Genomic DNA, 16,852 nt, shown 5'->3' on the forward strand with positions numbered 1-16,852 from the left:
GCACCTCCTCCCTCCCAGCACGGCATACAATATCATCTCTATGCAGATGACTGTCAGATTCACCTGCCTTCCGGAAACATTCGTCCAGCCCCTCTGGTTGGCCCACAACTTTCTATCTCTTAATGAGGGCAAAAGCGCGGTGACTGAGACCCCCAAACAGATTCAGGTCCTTTTGATAATCACCCCAAGTCCCTGTGGGCCGTGACAACCTGACAACTGACAACCAGGAGAATGGCGTTGTTAAACCCAGCTTTTAGCCATTTACATTTACTGCATTTACCAGACGCCCTTATCCAGAGCGACTTACAGTCAGTAGTTACAGGGACAGTCCCCCCCTGGAGACACTCAGGGTTAAGAGTCTTGTTCAGGGACACGATGGTAGTAAGTGGGATTTGAACCTGGGTCTTCAGGTTCATAGACGAGTGTGTTACCCACTAGGCTACAACCACCCTAAGCGAAAACTTTTTTATCGTTGAAAATGTTTGAACAGGTTGTTCACGCTTTTATATTTTTGCGACTGGACTACTGTGACGCACTTTATACGGGAGTTAGTCGTTCGTTCAAAACTCTGCAGCGGGTCTTTTAACTGGGAACAAAAAGGCGTGATCACATCACCCCAATTTCAGCGTCTTTTTTAACGCTTCGAATGGACTGGACCTCACCGACCTCATCCTGGTATACTCACCAGCGCCGCCCTGCAGTCTGAGGGCCCAGGGGCAACGTTCAAACAGCCCCCACTGTGGGGTATTTTATTCCTGTGGGTTTTTACCCATTTTTAGTTGTTTTACTTCATTTTACTCTTATGGCAATATTCTTATTAGTTTTTATTATTTTCATTCTTTATGTTTTTATTTGTAGATCATTATTAATTGTATTTATTTCGTTATAATTTCGTTTCAGTGTTTACTCAGTATGTTGCATCTGATTCCGGCTTTTGTCTTTTTGTAAAAAAATTAAGTTGGATTGGATGTGATTGGTTGGCCACACCCATAAGAATCACATGATCATCTCTCACTTTATTTATTTAGATTTGCTGCCAACGCAAAGCTGCAACGTTGATTGTTAGAAGCAGCGTAAAAAGTACATTTCACAAATGTTCTGATCAATTACGACATGAACATTTCTCACATGGCTTCAATAATCAGAGTATTCCGTCCTGTAAACGTTTCAGTGCTTCCCTGTTGCTGTGTTTCAAATCAGTTGAGGTTTGGAGACGTTCCCCAAAGATGGGAACAATGGTGCACTGTCCACTGTCTCCCACGTATCAAAACAATGGCCGTCTTCACGCAGCTTTCCCGCCGCGACCTCACATAAATATCGTACAGTCACGGGAGATTATTGTCCGCTGTTTAACATAACGACACCCCTGGGCAACGCTCAGCGAGCCGCGTGGTCCCGTCTCTGCCGTGGTTCCTCGGTGCTTCAGCGGAGATAAACCATCAGCTTTGGAACAGAACTGGCTGTCCCTGGCAGCGGACTGTGGACTTTAATGAATCCCACGATGCCCACGTTTAATTGGAGATTGACTGAAGGAGCCGAGTCGAGATCGGAGAGTTCAACCTTCCGAACTTGAAATGCAGTTCTCCGCTGTGTCGGCCATACAAGAACATTTTACATTTACAGCATTTACCAGACACCCTTATCCAGAGCGACTTACAGTCAGTAGTTACAGGGACAGTCCCCCCCTGGAGACACTCAGGGTTAAGTGTCCTGCTCAGGGACACGATGGTAGTAAGTGGGGTTTGAACCTGGGTCTTCTGGTTCATAGGCGAGTGAAGTCCATTTCTAGCAGACCTGTTCACACGGAAACAGCGTTTTAATGGGACCCAAAACGGTTATTTTCTAAAATGGGATCTACGGTGAATTTCTCTTTTCCACGTCTCCGTGTGGACGGTGAAGTGGCTTGGTGTGTTGGTCTAGGGGTGCGAGAGGTCTAGGGGTGCGAGAGGTCCCGGGTTCAAATCCCAAACGAGCCTGTTGCGAAAAGGGGAGCGCCATGCTTGGGCAGTGGTGGCCTAGCGGTTAAGGAAGTGGCCCCATAATCAGAAGGTTGCCGCTGAGGTCCCCTTGATGAAGGTACCTTTCCAGAGGGGAGTTATAGCGCCACCTACAGGTATGGGGCAGTGGTGGCCTAGCGGTTAAGGAAGCAGTTGCCGGTTCGAATCCCGATCCGCCGAGGTGCCACTGAGGTGCCACTGAGCAAAGCACCGTCCCCACACACTGCTCCCCGGGCGCCTGTCATGGCTGCCCACTGCTCACTAAGGGTGATGGTTAAATGCAGAGGACACATTTCACTGTGTGCACCGTGTACTGTGCTGCTGTGTATCACGAGTGACAATCTCTTTACTTTAACTTAAAACAGCGTCCTGTCCTGTGTGTCATATCCAAACTTGGGGCTTGAGGGTTTGTCCACATGCTCTTCAAAATAGCCTTGCTTATGAAACCAGGTTCAAAACCCCACTTACTGCCAACCCTGAGTGTCTCCAGGGGGACTGTCCCCTGGATAAGGGCACCTGATAAATGTTGTAAATAGAAATGAGAGTTGGAAATGATTGGTCGTATTTAAATTTTGTTGTTGCTTGGTGTTCTTGTGGCATTCTCTTCCGTGGTGGTTTTGAGGATTTGCTCGTGCCTTGAATGGCTGATGCAGCTCCACAGCTCGTCATTTCTTCACATCACCCTTTGTGGACGATTCAGTTCGAAGCAAGTCCAGAACAGAAAGAAAATGAATTATATTCAGAAGAACGTCTGTAGCTGTTAATAAGAGCAAACATTCACTCTGTTTCATCTGATCTGTTTCTGAGCCCAGAAACTCGTTTCGAATAACGCTCCCAGCGTGGTTTTCTAAACTAGGCCATTAAAGAAATAATCGCTCTGCATATTGCAAACACATGAGGCGTGTTCCACATCTCCAGCGCAGCGATGATATCTGCAGCGACTTCAGCAGGACACCGGGAGGAGGGAGAAGGTCCAACTCTCATCTGGCGGCATCTGCTGGAGTCTGCAGGACGCGCCTCCACCGGGAAACAACATGTGGCCGATCCGCAGACGTCCCACGTGGCCCACAGGGACGCTATTCCCAGGTGGGTCATTCCGGGCTCCGTTCTGGACGACCCTTGAGACGGAAATGGAGCTCCTCAGGGTTTCAGTGTCTGGCTCACGGACACAGTAGTACTAAGTGAGGTTTGAACTCTGCGGTCATCTGGGTTCATAGGTCAGTGTCTTACCCGCTAGGCATCACCTCATGCGTATGTATGGGGGTGCTCATAGCCTAGAGGGGCAACACACTCACTTATGAGCCAGAAGATTCAGGTTCAAATCCAACTTACTATCATTGAGTCCCTGAGCAGGACACTTAACCCTGAGTGTCTCCAGGGGGGGACTGTCCCTATAACTACTGATTTTAAGTCACTCTGGATAAGGACGTCTGGTAAAAGCTGTAAATGTAAATATATCGACACAATTCATTTCTAAAGGTCTCATGTCCTCGGTGGTCTACAGTTGTCCAAGTGGCTCTTGCGGCCTGTGACGAGGTGTGCGATTTCCTCCCTCGTCCTGGAGCCAGGCCTGGTCGAGGTGTTGGCCGCGAGGAGAAACGTCGGAGAGGAGAGACTCCGGTGACAGGCAGCCTCCATCATGTCCCTTCTCAGCAGGACCACGGGTGTTTATTATCTTCCAGGCGTCAGCCAGGGTGGGTCACTCCTTCAAGTTCAAAATGACCCAATTAGGGGTCCATGGTGACAGCCCCTCCCACCCTGACGAAGAAAGCCGTAAAAAGTTGGAATAATTGTCGGGTTGTCGGGCCGTTTTAGACCCACGTCCACGAAGGGCCACTTTCCTGACTGCTGCCTGGTTGTCTTGCAGGTTGATGGACGTGTTAATAAATCGGGCGGAAACGGCGTTAACAAAAGCTGCAGACAGGAGCAACGTTCTCCAGGAAAGAGCGAGTTGGAGGATTTACGTTTTTTTTTTTAAGCATTGTGGTATCCCAGAGAGCCGGGGAGCCATTCAGGTTTTCGGGCCTAAAATCCGATCGTTAAAATCTTACGAGACACATGGAGTGGCGGCGCGGCGGCCATCAGCCGCAAGACAACAAATGTTATTTTCAATCCCGTGAACTTACGGCCCCGGGAATGCAGACGGGGCCAAGCGGCGGAGCAGCTTCCATGTTTAGATCCGGATCGTGGGGATTTTTGCGGCGGGGGCGTGGCCTCGGCTTTACCATGCCATTACTCACTGTCGCGTCTGACCGCCGACTCTCTGCACATCAGAAAACAGCCTAAAAATGAAGCCACCGTCATCTCGTCGGCTCCACAGCCCGGGGAAAAAGGGGGGATAGAGAGCTTGCACCAGTGGGGCGAGTCTTCTCCAGCGTATGTGGGGTTCTTGGTTTTCTTCTCCCCACTTCTCCACAATTGCAAATTACGATAACTGATTGGGTGTCTGCCTGTCCTGCGACTGTAAATCACATGTTACTGTCATCACATTGTGTCATGTGGCGTGATTGTCATTGTGAAGCACAGCACACGGTGACACGGTGAAACGTGTCCTCTGCATTTAACCGTCACCCTTGGTGAGCAGTGGGCACCATGACAGGTGCCAGGGGAGCAGCGTGTGGGGACGGCGCTTGTCTAAGTTTCCATTCATTTCTGTCGTGTGAAGACAGCGTGTCTTTTTATGATCGTTAGGTTAAGATTAGTACAAAATTGCGAACAAAAAAAACTACAGAAAAATTCATGCAACATGATGGAATGGTGAGAAATCATTGGCAAACCTGTACATTTTTATTGATAATTCTTAAGGGTCAGAGTCCCTGAAGAATTATGTACAAAATCTTCACCTCTGATGCTTTACTATCATATAATCTATCGTATTTTTTAGAATGCATGCAATTCCATCTGCAGGGGTAACATGAATTTCTCCCCAGCATCTAACGTGGAATCAAACCTCAGAAAACCTGGTGCATGTTTCACTTTTATTATTCCACGGTTCTGTAATCAGGGATAATATTTCCTCAATAAAAAAAATATTTCTTTTGGCCCATTATTGCAGTTCAGCCACATAGCTTTGTAACTAAGGGGGCCTATAAATGAAAACTTCATATGAAACATTTAAAGACTCTGAAACGTCACCATCTCATCCCCTGTCGTTTTAACATTTTGAGGTGCAGATGTGGAAGATCTTGATGTGCTAGTAGCCTAGTGGGTAACACACTCGCCTATGAACCAGAAGACCCAGGTTCAAACCCCACTTACTACCATCGTGTCCCTGAGCAAGACGCTTGTCTCCAGGGGGGGACTGTCCCTGTAACTGCTGACTGTTCCAGTACGCCCACACCACGGAAACGGCAGCTGTATCAACCTCCCTCTCCCAAGCATTTTCCCTTCTGTCCTGTACTACAAGAGACTTCGGCCCACTTTCACCAACATGCCGACGCCCCAACTACTAGTGCGCCGAATACCAGCACCCGTGAAATTATTCAAAGTGGCTCCCAATAAAGTACATGCAGTTAAAATAAACAAAACGAGTGATTAGTAAGATGTTAACTCACTGTCGCCTCTTGTGGTGCACGGTGGAATTACTCGGCAGAAGAAACTGCCGCCGGCTTCAGAAAACACAACTTCTCACCAGGAATAAACAAGCATTAAAATGCTGAAGCCGGCCATATCAGACTAGCTTGTTCAGTAGCTGAACCATATAAAGCTGACCAAGCTTTTTATTACTAAACAATCTTGTTAATATGTCATTTCCATATGCTTCTCATTCTAACAATATAGTTTTTTACCTAAAAAAACTAGAAAATATTATGACAGTAAAAATTTCTCACTTCTAACGTTTCCATGCTGAAGTTGTAAAGAATTTCTTTAAAAATGTTCATCTTGGCTTCAGCTCCTTTTTCATCCTCATATTGTCAACATTCCTGTTATTTACTCTAAATTTACCTTTACAGTATTTACCAGACACCCCTATCCAGAGTGACTTACAATCAGTAGTTACAGGGACAGTCCCCCACTGGAGACACTCGGGGTTAAGTGTCTTGCTCAGGGACACGATGGTAGTAAGTGGGGTTTGAACCTGGGTCTTCTGGTTCATGGGCGAGTGTGTTACCCCACTAGGCTCCTAGCACCCACATTATTTTGTTCATCCTCACCACACCACATGGTATTGTTGTCGTGTGTCTCACATTCACGTTTGGTTTGAGCCTTGTCCTCCCTTCATGCTCATTCTTGGCCGCAATGGTACCCAGAACACGGCTGAGTCGGACTATTTTCTGGAAATCAAGACTGCTAATCTGTCCCATAGACACGGCAGAACAAGGCTTCCATTAAAGAGTTATAAATTGACAGTGTGTTCTCCCTTTCGCCTGTCAGGCTGTGGCTTTGGAGCAAAACCGACCGGTATTTTCTCTGTCCACTGGAAGCTGTAATTTTCTGCCCACCCCCTCCCCCCTTCTCGTTGCCGAGAGAAAATCTCCAAAGAAAGCACTTCCTCATGCAGATGTTCATCCCAAAGCACCGTGAGCACATTTTCCATTCCACACAAACAGGCAGAGAGCTCCCCACTAGATGTACCAGAATGTATGAAGAGGTTTAATTCTGCGCGGTGACAACAACATTTATCCCTGTCTGTTTATTTAGTTAAACGTAATGTAATGCTATAATCTATAATAAAATACATTTTTCATAATATACATGTCCTCTGAGACCTGCACACAAATCCGTGGGGAAACAGCTGGTGTTGGCAGCCCAGCGGGGAGGACTGGGGGACTTTTTATATATGACCAAGTTTCCAGCGGCCGTGTGAAAGTCAGGCAGAGGCTGGAACTAAAGCAGCAATAATGTCGCCGTTGGTAGTGGGCGTGGCTACAATGGTGATGTCCGCTGGCATCCCATGTGTACGAGTATAGAGCAGGGTGTGTGAAACCTGTCAATCATGCCTACAGGCTCCTCCCCTTTCCCCCTTTTTAAATTGGAATAATTACTCTGGTCTGGACGCCCCGACTCTGTGGCAGTTGTGGACACTTAAGATGGAGCCGTTTTGCAGAATCCAATGCAAGAAGCATATTTAGTATTTTTGCAGCAGAAAATGAGGATCTTTGATGAATCTGTTTTTTACCTTCATTCAGGGGTCCTAGTCTGTTTGGTGCACTGGGCAAATACCCCATCTTGCGCCCCTCGACACACACACACACATTAAACATGTCAAGGACTCTACATGAACATATTTTATTGTAAAAATGTATTGTTGTTGGATCCATACTGAATTTAACCAGATAAACACAATAATAATAATAACTTACATAAAAATAGGAAGAAAAGCTGTGGCGTCATTCCTGTAGAGGAATACAGAGTAGAGAATGTGGGACGAGGAACACTCCTTTATAATGATTTACATGCATGAATTAGCCGCTTGTTAATTGTAGCCACGGATTAATATTGCAGCATTAGCCCGATGGATTATCAGAAATTATTTTTGGCCGTGCATCGTCATTACAGTCCTGAGAATTACATCTGCATTTAGACTTTTATATGATGGATAGGTGCTGGGGGACAAGATGGATTAAAAAATCATGTTTGAGCTGGAAGGAGCACCGAGCATGTCTGGACGTCCAGGAAAACTCCACGGCTGCATCTGCCCGTAGCTGCCATTAGTCTAAGAGCTTTCCTAGGGTGGAACTCAGCAGAAGTCACACAGGGAATTCCGTTTCCGAGTTGTTGCAACAACTTTTCTTGAGGAAAACCGTTCCTTAAAATAATCCAGTCTGATTCTGATGACTGAACCAGAGCAGGAGGAGAAGATTTTATCAGGTCTATGTTTTAGAAGAGGAACCCAATTCTGACATTTTGGGCCACATTTTCCCGGCACTATACAAGGCAGAACGTGAGGGACGTGCTCACTGATGTCACAGCATTTTATCTTCAGGATTTGAAAGTGAAAGTGACCACGCCCACTACCGACACCAACATGCAGGTTATCAGAGCTTTAATTTCTACTCACTCTGTAAAATCTCACAAATATATCTTTTATGTATGTAATGACATAAGTTTTACTCACATTCACAATTGTAGGACTATTTACTTATTTGTACAGTGAACTTTTACAGTCTTGTTCAGTCGACTTCCTGCCATGATGATGTAAATTTCCCATTTGTGGGACTAATAAAACATCTTATCTTATCTCTTGTCTTGGCTTATGTTATCTGAATTCCAGTAGATGTGACCACGCCCACTACCAACACCAACATGCAGGTTATCAGGCGCTTTAATCCCAGCGAACGTGACCACGCCCACTACCAACACCAACATGCAGGTTATCAGGCGCTTTAATTCCAGTCAACGTGACCACGCCCACTACCAACACCAACATGCAGGTTATCAGGCGCTTTAATTCCAGTCAACGTGACCACGCCCACTACCAACACCAACATGCAGGTTATCAGGCGCTTTAATTCCTTGTTAACGTAACCACGCCCACTACCAACACCAACATGCAGGTTATCAGGCGCTTTAATTCCTAGTGAACGTGACCACGCCCACTACCAACACCAACATGCAGGTTATCAGGCGCTTTAATTCCTAGTGAACGTGACCACGCCCACTACCGACACCAACATGCAGGTTATCAGGCGCTTTAATTCCAGCGAACGTGACCACGCCCACTACCAACACCAACATGCAGGTTATCAGGCGCTTTAACTCCTAGTGAACGTGACCACGCCCACTACCAACACCAACATGCAGGTTATCAGGCGCTTTAATTCCAGCGAACGTGACCACGCCCACTACCGACACCAACATGCAGGTTATCAGGCGCTTTAATTCCAGCGGATGTGACCACGCCCACTACCAACACCAACATGCAGGTTATCAGGTGCTTTAATTCCTAGTGAATGTGACCACGCCCACTACCAACACCAACATGCAGATTATCAGGCGCTTTAATTCCTAGTGAACGTGACCACGCCCACTACCAACACCAACATGCAGGTTATCAGGCGCTTTAATTCCTAGTGAACATGACCACGCCCACTACCAACACCAACATGCAGGTTATCAGGCGCTTTAAATCCAGCACTTTAATTCCAGTTGATGTGACATTAGTAAGGGTTTGTGAGTTTGTCTGTCTTGTGTTGTTTTCTATGGTGTCTGTTTGTGCAGAATTAATGCATCAGAATTCACACTTCAGTGTGGTGCAGAAAGAGTAAAAGATTTTAATTCTCCTGTGGTCATTACAACTTTCCCAGACCTCTAATATGTCAGACAGCCTGATTAAAGGGCATCATTACTCCCACAAAAGCCTCTTCGCTCTGCACCACAGTAATCCCACGGACCACAGCCTCCTTGGAGTGTTTCATGTGGCCCAGGCTCTTGTGTGTTACAGGCGGGGGTGACTTTTATTAAGTCATGGAACAGTTATGTCCCCAAAGCTGAGAGCTGGAGACTTGTGGACAATGGGAACGATTTGTCTCTCATCCTGTGGACCTGAAAAAAATATCTGCATCTGCATCCAGTTTTGAGGACAATCTTTTTTCCTCTGTGTCCTTGACAGAATACCATGAGTAAATGTTATTTGTATTCACCAGACATTGAGCGTGTAAATGCAGATAATTTCCATCATTCTAATCATGTGAAAGTGAAGCACAGCACACGGTGACACATCGAAACGTGTCCTCTGTATTTAACCTGGGCACCATGACAGTCATAATCATCAACATTCACCTTTAATGTGTAATTTTTGTTCTTTCATAAAGCTTCGATGGAGGACAATGGTGTGAATATTACATAGCAAGATTTTTAAAAAGTCATTAGTTTGTTAGTCTTTTCAGTTCCTACTTTGTACCTGTACTTTTCTGGGAAGAGCCTCCAAACGGAAAGATCAGGTTTAGAAACTGGATAAGGTGGAGGGTGCTGGAGGACCAGCAGCGAGGTGGTGAGAGCCGGAGCAGGTGGCGCAGCAGACGTGTCCCACGCACCGCTGCGCTGTAAATGATGGGGTGCCTGCTGCCGAGGAGCGATGGGGCTTCAGCAGGAACCGCGGCGGCCCGGACTGATATTAGAACCCTTCTCCAAGCAAACGGGGCTCCAAGTTTTTACGAGGTGCCATGAAATCGCGGCGCGTTACGCTTGCTGCCATGGAGAGGAGGTGTGTGAGTGCGTGTGTGTGTGTGTATTCCAGAATTTGGTGGATCTCATGGTTTCTTTCTCCTGCTGAGTCAGTAGAAAGGCCACACAGTGACCCAGAACATTCACTAAATTATGGTGTGAGTGTGTGTGTGTGTGTGTGTCCTTGTAACTTTTAATAGCCAGTGAGTGTGTGACCCACAACGTCCAGTAAACCTGTGGTCAGTTGTGCCCAGACGGGCCTGTGAGTCTCGTTTCCTGCCTGGATGAGGTGGGTTGGTCCTGGTCTGCTGATGGTGGTCGAGTCCAGATGTGATCCTCTGCTTTTGATCCATATTAAGGGGCCTGGTTTGAGATGCACAGCACTGCTCCAGGAACCCACTTCCTCTGCGGAGGGTAGCACATCTTCAGCTGATATCCATTCAGGTCCTCAGAGCTACACTGTTCACCTAATGAGGGGCAGCTTCGTCAACACATCAAAACTCCACATCCTTCATCCACAAGAAAGAAGGAGCAGAGCTCAACGGAGAGGAAAAGCGCGGGGCGTCGGGCGTTCGAAGCGTGCCGAGCTCAGAGCATGTCGCAGATTCCTGAAGGATGCGTTCCAGGCTCTTAAGACCTCGGTCCCACCAAGACGGGAATCCTCCTGTAAGCCCCTGGCACCAGGCAGCCAGCACCCAGGAGGTCTCGAATATTTCCAGGGGCGAGAGCCATGTGGGCGCATTTTTAACCGTTTAATTTCCTAAAAAGACAGTTCTTAAAACACATGGACAACAGCATACATAGTGAATCATACTGTGCATTTTATCCAAAACCAATCACTTCCTTGTGTTCAGTTTTAAGTCGTTTTGTATTTGTTTAATATTAAGAGCTTATTATTATTATGAGCTTATTCATTTCTTTTGTTAGTAGAAAGCGATGATATCTATCTCAGTTTTTGCCCAAAATGTCACTTATATCCATATGTAAGTGACACTGAGATGACATGTGTTTAATGATTAACATTTAGAGCATTTATCAGACGCCCTTATCCAGAGCGACTTACAATCAGTAGTTACAGGGACAGTCCCCCTGGAGCAACTCGGGGTTAAGTGTCTTGCTCAGGGACACAATGGTAGTAAGTGGGATTTGAACCCGGGTCTTCTGGTTCACAGGCGAGTGTGTTACCCACTGAATAGCGATTAAGTCGCTATTCAGTTCAAAAAGCTGCTTTTTCCGATTGTAACGTAATATGGACTGGCGGTCAGTGTTCTGACTGGACGATTGCAACAAGTTCCCACTGATGTGGTCAAATGGAGAGCATAAATCTGCATGTGCGAGAAGAACAGAGAACTCATGATCATCCATCCATCCATCCATTCATACCACACAAACGCGCTGCCAACTAATCACTGTGAAGTCAAACATTTTTTATTTCATTTAACACACTGACCCACAATGAGGTCGTATGAGGCCGTACACACTCACTGGCAACTTCATTAGAAACCGATCCCTAACCAAAATTGTCTAAAATTGTCACGATCCGGTCCGACAGGGGTTCAGACCGGAGTTTCATGTTGGTCATGTGTTCCTCGCCATGTCCAGCCATCGTCACAAATGTAATTTTAACATTTTATATGAACATATAAAGCACGGTTAATCTGGTCTTCTTTTACATCACTATTCAATAGATAGAATCAACACGAACATTCTTTTTAGTTGACAGTAATCCACATGTTCACTTGAGCGTTTAAGGAAGTGGCCCCGTAATCAGAATGTTGCCGGTTCGAATCCCGAGCCGCCAGGGTGCCACTGAGGTCCCCTTGATGAAGGTGACGTCCCCACACACTGCTCCCACATGGTGACAATGATCACTTCACTTTTTGATTATTTTCGTATTCTGTATCCTGGCAAAGCGTAGAGTGATTTTCCACACTGGGAGGACAGGACGTCTTGGGAGCTGCTCGGCTCTTGTTAGGCACGCTGCCGATGTGAAACATATCGCTCATTCCAGCCCAGAGAAGGTCAATTTCACGTTCCATGTTCGCAGCTGTGAAAACAATCACCCCGAGAATTCCGTACGAAACGCGTGAGTCTTAAAATCTTTTTTTTTTTTTAAATTACTTGGCCTCACTAGCGCCTGTGCCGTGACCCTAAACAGGCCGGGTGGAAACGCCGAGGAACGTGATGACAGTCAGACATCGCGGTGCACCTGTTCCAGCCAGTCAACACATTTACAGCATTTATCAGACGCCCTTATCCAGAGCGACCTACAACCAGTAGTTACAGGGACAGTCCCCCCCTGGAGACACTCGGGGTTAAGTGTCTTGCTCAGGGACACGATGGTAGTAAGTGGGGTTTGAACCTGGGTCTTCTGGTTCATAGACTACCAGCCTACCAACACTTTTCCCAGCGTATCCGGGCAGCAGCAAATTACATCAGAGGGATTCCTTCTGTCTCCCACCGCCGTGCAGCGCCCCGGTACCAAGTCACGTCCTCGCAGATATTTTAAAACAAGCACTGGTGGTGGGCCTGGTGGGTAAGGAAGCGGATTCGTAATCGGAAGGTTCGAATCCCGACCCGGCAATCACTTCACTTTCAGAAATACCTCAAACAAATGCTATTAACATAAACTGTTAGCTCCATGTTCATACATGTATTGCACAAAATACTCACACTGTGTGCAGTTAATACCATTTAAGATTACAAATTTCCTAATTTATATACAGTACATTACCAGTCAAACGTTTGATGCTCCGACTCATTTATGGGTCTTGCATCTGAACTATTTTTTTACATTACAGAACAAAACACAGGTCTATGAAATAAAACACATGATCACGTAATAAGTAAAAAGTTACAAATATTAAATATGTTTTTTACATTGGATTCATCAAAATGGCTCCATCTTAGTCTCCAGAACCGCCACAGAGGACGTCCAGACTTTTGACCGTTGGTGTATATAATACAAGGAGATTTATTAACAGCAACAACATTTGTTTCCTGTATTTGACAGGCCCGACAGTTGACACCTCCACACTTGACCCTTCTGCACACAAGGAAGAAGCGTTGGGAAGGAGTGATCCAGAGAGGGACGCTCTTCCAGGGTGTCAGTGCAGGGTTGGAGATGATTTGTCCAAGAAGAGAAAGAGGCCTACAGTTGTAGAGGTGGAAAGGTCCAAAGTGTAGTATAGAGCATCTGTCCGTGTTTGGGGGTACTGGACCGTGCAGAGTAGGTTCAATCAGCAAGGACCACCAGGGTTAATAACCATATAATCATCCAAAAAATGAAAATGAGCACCTTTTACCGTATAATTGTATAAGTATATTGTGAATAAAAGTGGACTGAGCACAGAGCCCTGTGGAACACGGGGAACAGAGCGAGGAGCCTAAAGACCTACTGGCTCCAGTGGCCGGGAACGTCCGCCTGGCCAGGTGAAAAGGCTCTGCCGTCGACTGTAGCATGTGAGCGAGCCACTGGAGGGAAGAGAAGAAGGAAAAAATCCACCGAGACAGAGAGAAAAATGTGATGATTCTTCATTTTCTTTCTTTCCTCACTAAGCGGGGAATATTGATTTTGCACAGATGGGGAAAAGGAGATATGGATTAGAAAATGTGCTGCTTTCTCCAGACGCAGGCAGGGTGAGGGGGCGAGCGGGCGCGTAATGACACTCGGTAATTCCATGATAAGTGGTGTCATTAGTGCTAGAGCCGGAATGAACGGCCGAACCCAGATTAGCCTTTACTGATGGCCAATGAGTCGCTATTAATGGGCCCGGCGTCGGCGGAACCTGCCGGAAAATGACGGCGCCGCCTGCGCCTGACCTCGGGCGCGGTTTGATGAAGCTCCGTGCGGCGGTTGAAAGTGGGATTTCCTCCGCGGCGGGTGACTCAGGCGTCGGCTGAGCTCCAGCAGAAACAGCATCTGAGGGCCGCTGAGCTAACCCTGGAGCAGAAGTGCGCAGAAGACCTCCTCCTTCAGCGACATGGAGCAAACCCACTTCGACGTGGTTAATGAAGCTCATGGGGAACCTTGCGAAAGTTACGGGGCCAAACTCCTACCCGGAGCGGTGCTGTACTCAGATCGGGCCGCCACAGTCACTACCGACTCCTTTTTACTTCTTAACTGGAATTTTTATTCCGCCGCCAGAAAATTACCAAGCAACGTCATTATGATGTAATCGATTATGTTCTGCACTGCATCGATGCAGAATCGCCCACGTCTGCATTAAGATGGATCAATTATGAGGTTAACACCCCTGAATATGTTCTGTACACTGTAGTCAGAGGTGCCCTATCATGAAAATGTGACTTTGTGAGATTGTCTGTCTGGTCCTGCAGTGGATAGAAATGACGATGGGTGTAAAGAGTGCTCCGGTCATTCTGCTTCGCCATTCAGAGAGCGCCAGCTCAGTCGGATCTGGAATTTGTCCCCTTATGACATCATAAGGGGAAAGGTTACCTCCCGTTTCTCATGCTTTTTCCACCCAGAGAATTTCCCACCCCGCCCCTAAAATATTATCTACTGTTAATCTGGCAAGATTGCATGCGTATTGACAGGAGATGTCAAGTGTTCTTCATGTCCAGAATGAGGAAGTAGGTTGTGTGTGTGCTGTCAATCATGCCTATAGGCTCCTCCCCTTATAAACTTTGTTCATAAAAACATCATTGGAGTTCATATTTGCTGGGTGGGTCGCTAGATCCTCCTCTCCAGTTTATAGATAACTAGCAATCTGTTTATTTCCTTTAAACCTGAAGACAATCTTGATGTGACATTAGATGGTGACATTAGATTGCTTCAAAAATGTAGCAATGTCACCATAACTCTTTTATATTTCTTTATATTTGTCTGTTCATTTTCCACTTTTCTTCCTGTCCATCTCACGCCTTTTTCCTTTTGTCTCCTTGTCTCTGGAAATGCAATCTGGAGGCAGATGGATCCAGTCAGGGATGAACACACCCTGTCGGCCCGGGTTAAATAGTTGGTATCGAGCCCACACAGGCGTCCAGGCTCATGCACGTACGGAGGGGCCACTGAGGCCTACGACCTCCGGCACGGCGACCTCTGGCACGCCGTCATCGTCCTCATGGCCCATCCCGGGGGTGGGGCTGATGCACCGCGGGCCGCCAGGACCAGGTTGTCCCCTGAACGGGCCCCATTCTCCGGCCCCGGACCGTTTGGAATCGCTTCACGCCGTAATGCACTCCACCAGCTCGCCTCCGTTCCGTCCTGCGAGAAGAAAAGCAGACCCTCAGAGCGGCTGAGGGTCTGAGCAACGTTGAGAATACTGACCTCAGAGACGGTTTCACACTGCAGCAATCGCTGAGCAACAGCGTGTACTTATCTTCATTAATCTTCCTCTGATTGCAGAATTACTGGGGTCCCGCAAACCCCAGTTTCTGCTTAGCTTAGCTTAGCTTAGCTTTATTTTATTGTGGGCCGAAATTCATTGCATTTTCTGAGGGGGCTTTGCCTTGAAGCAATTGGGCCCAAATACTAGCTTGCGTCCAACGCAGGGAGCAGCAGGAACGTGACTCATTTGTCCGCGTAATTGCTCAGAGTCGGGCCCGGGGCCCAAGCCTCTTCCCAGCGCTGCTATTTCCAGTCCGGGATGGGATGCCACTCGTCCCTCCCCCTCCACCGCCTTCATGTTACTCATTACCGTGATCGTCGAATCGTCTACGAGAACCAGATGGACGATGGTTTGTTGGTCATGCTTGGCAGTGTCTGACTGTCCGTGGGGAAAAGATTCCGTCGCGCACAACAAAAACGGCAGCCTTGTTAAGTGATTGTGAGAAGAGGATGGCGAGAAGGTGACAGGGAGATCAGGAGATTGTTTTAAGTTGGACAAAAGTCTACTGGTGTGATAATAACCAACGGAAGCAGAAAAATGCCTGTATCCTTTATTTTGCAGTTGCGTAGCGCCTCCTTGTGGCCGTATTTCCCCTAACATCCTGCCAACCTGAATCATAATATGACTCTGTCAAGGGTCTTTATGCTGAATTTGCATTTTCTGAAACTTCTCTTACTGCTCGGAATTCTACTACTGCTTTCCTTTTCTTTTTACCTTTATTTTACAGTTCTCCGCTGAGATCAAAATCTGGCTTCCCTGGACATCAAGTCACAGGACAGAAGAAAAATCACAGTGAGACAACAAATCAAATGTACTGACAACCACATAAAATTCAACTGTTCAACTGTTATGCCATGCGGCATAATACGGTCCAACCAATTTTTAGAATCTTCGCAATCTGGTCTCTCTGTATCTCTGTACTTGTATGCCGTGAGGACCTAAAGTATGTATATAAAACACATCATCCATCTATATTATATATATATAATGACTGATGCTAATGCAATAATGTTAAAATAGATTTGAATACATAACATTTCTCAGAAATAAGGGCTTTATCGCCCCCTGCTGGTTCAGCAGAGTATAAAAGAAGGGAAATATTTATCCATTATGATCAGGGTGTAAAAACTGTTCTCTTTTTGAGAAAAATAAATAGTCTTTGGAAGAACTGTGTGCTTTCTAAGAAATCTAGTAACCAATGTGTGTGACATATTTTATGCCGTGAATGCAATTCATTTACATTTCTTTACATTTGTGGCCCTCATCCAGAGCTACTTGCTCCGAGACGCAATGTCATGTTGCCAAGTAGTAGCAGTTATTGTCATTTCATACGTAATAAACAACCCGCCTGCAAGGTTGCAGCATTCTAGTCCACCTTGGAAGTTAAATATTAGGCAT

At 46.6% G+C, this 16,852-nt stretch overlaps 1 protein-coding gene across 1 annotated transcript in view; it reads left to right on the forward strand.

Annotated features, from left to right (window-relative positions):
* tmtc2b (transmembrane O-mannosyltransferase targeting cadherins 2b) overlaps window positions 1-16,841 on the forward strand; it is a 96,696-nt gene extending 79,855 nt beyond the window's left edge. Inside the window, exon 12 of the transcript XR_003742835.1 lies at window positions 15,035-16,841. The gene's annotated coding sequence lies outside the window, so the exon portion shown is untranslated. The remainder of the gene's footprint in view (window positions 1-15,034) is intronic.
* The last annotated feature ends 11 nt before the right edge of the window (window positions 16,842-16,852 follow it).

The sequence above is a fragment of the Denticeps clupeoides genome, chromosome 17, assembly GCF_900700375.1.
Source record: "Denticeps clupeoides chromosome 17, fDenClu1.1, whole genome shotgun sequence".
NCBI classification, from domain to species: Eukaryota; Metazoa; Chordata; class Actinopteri; order Clupeiformes; family Denticipitidae; genus Denticeps; species Denticeps clupeoides.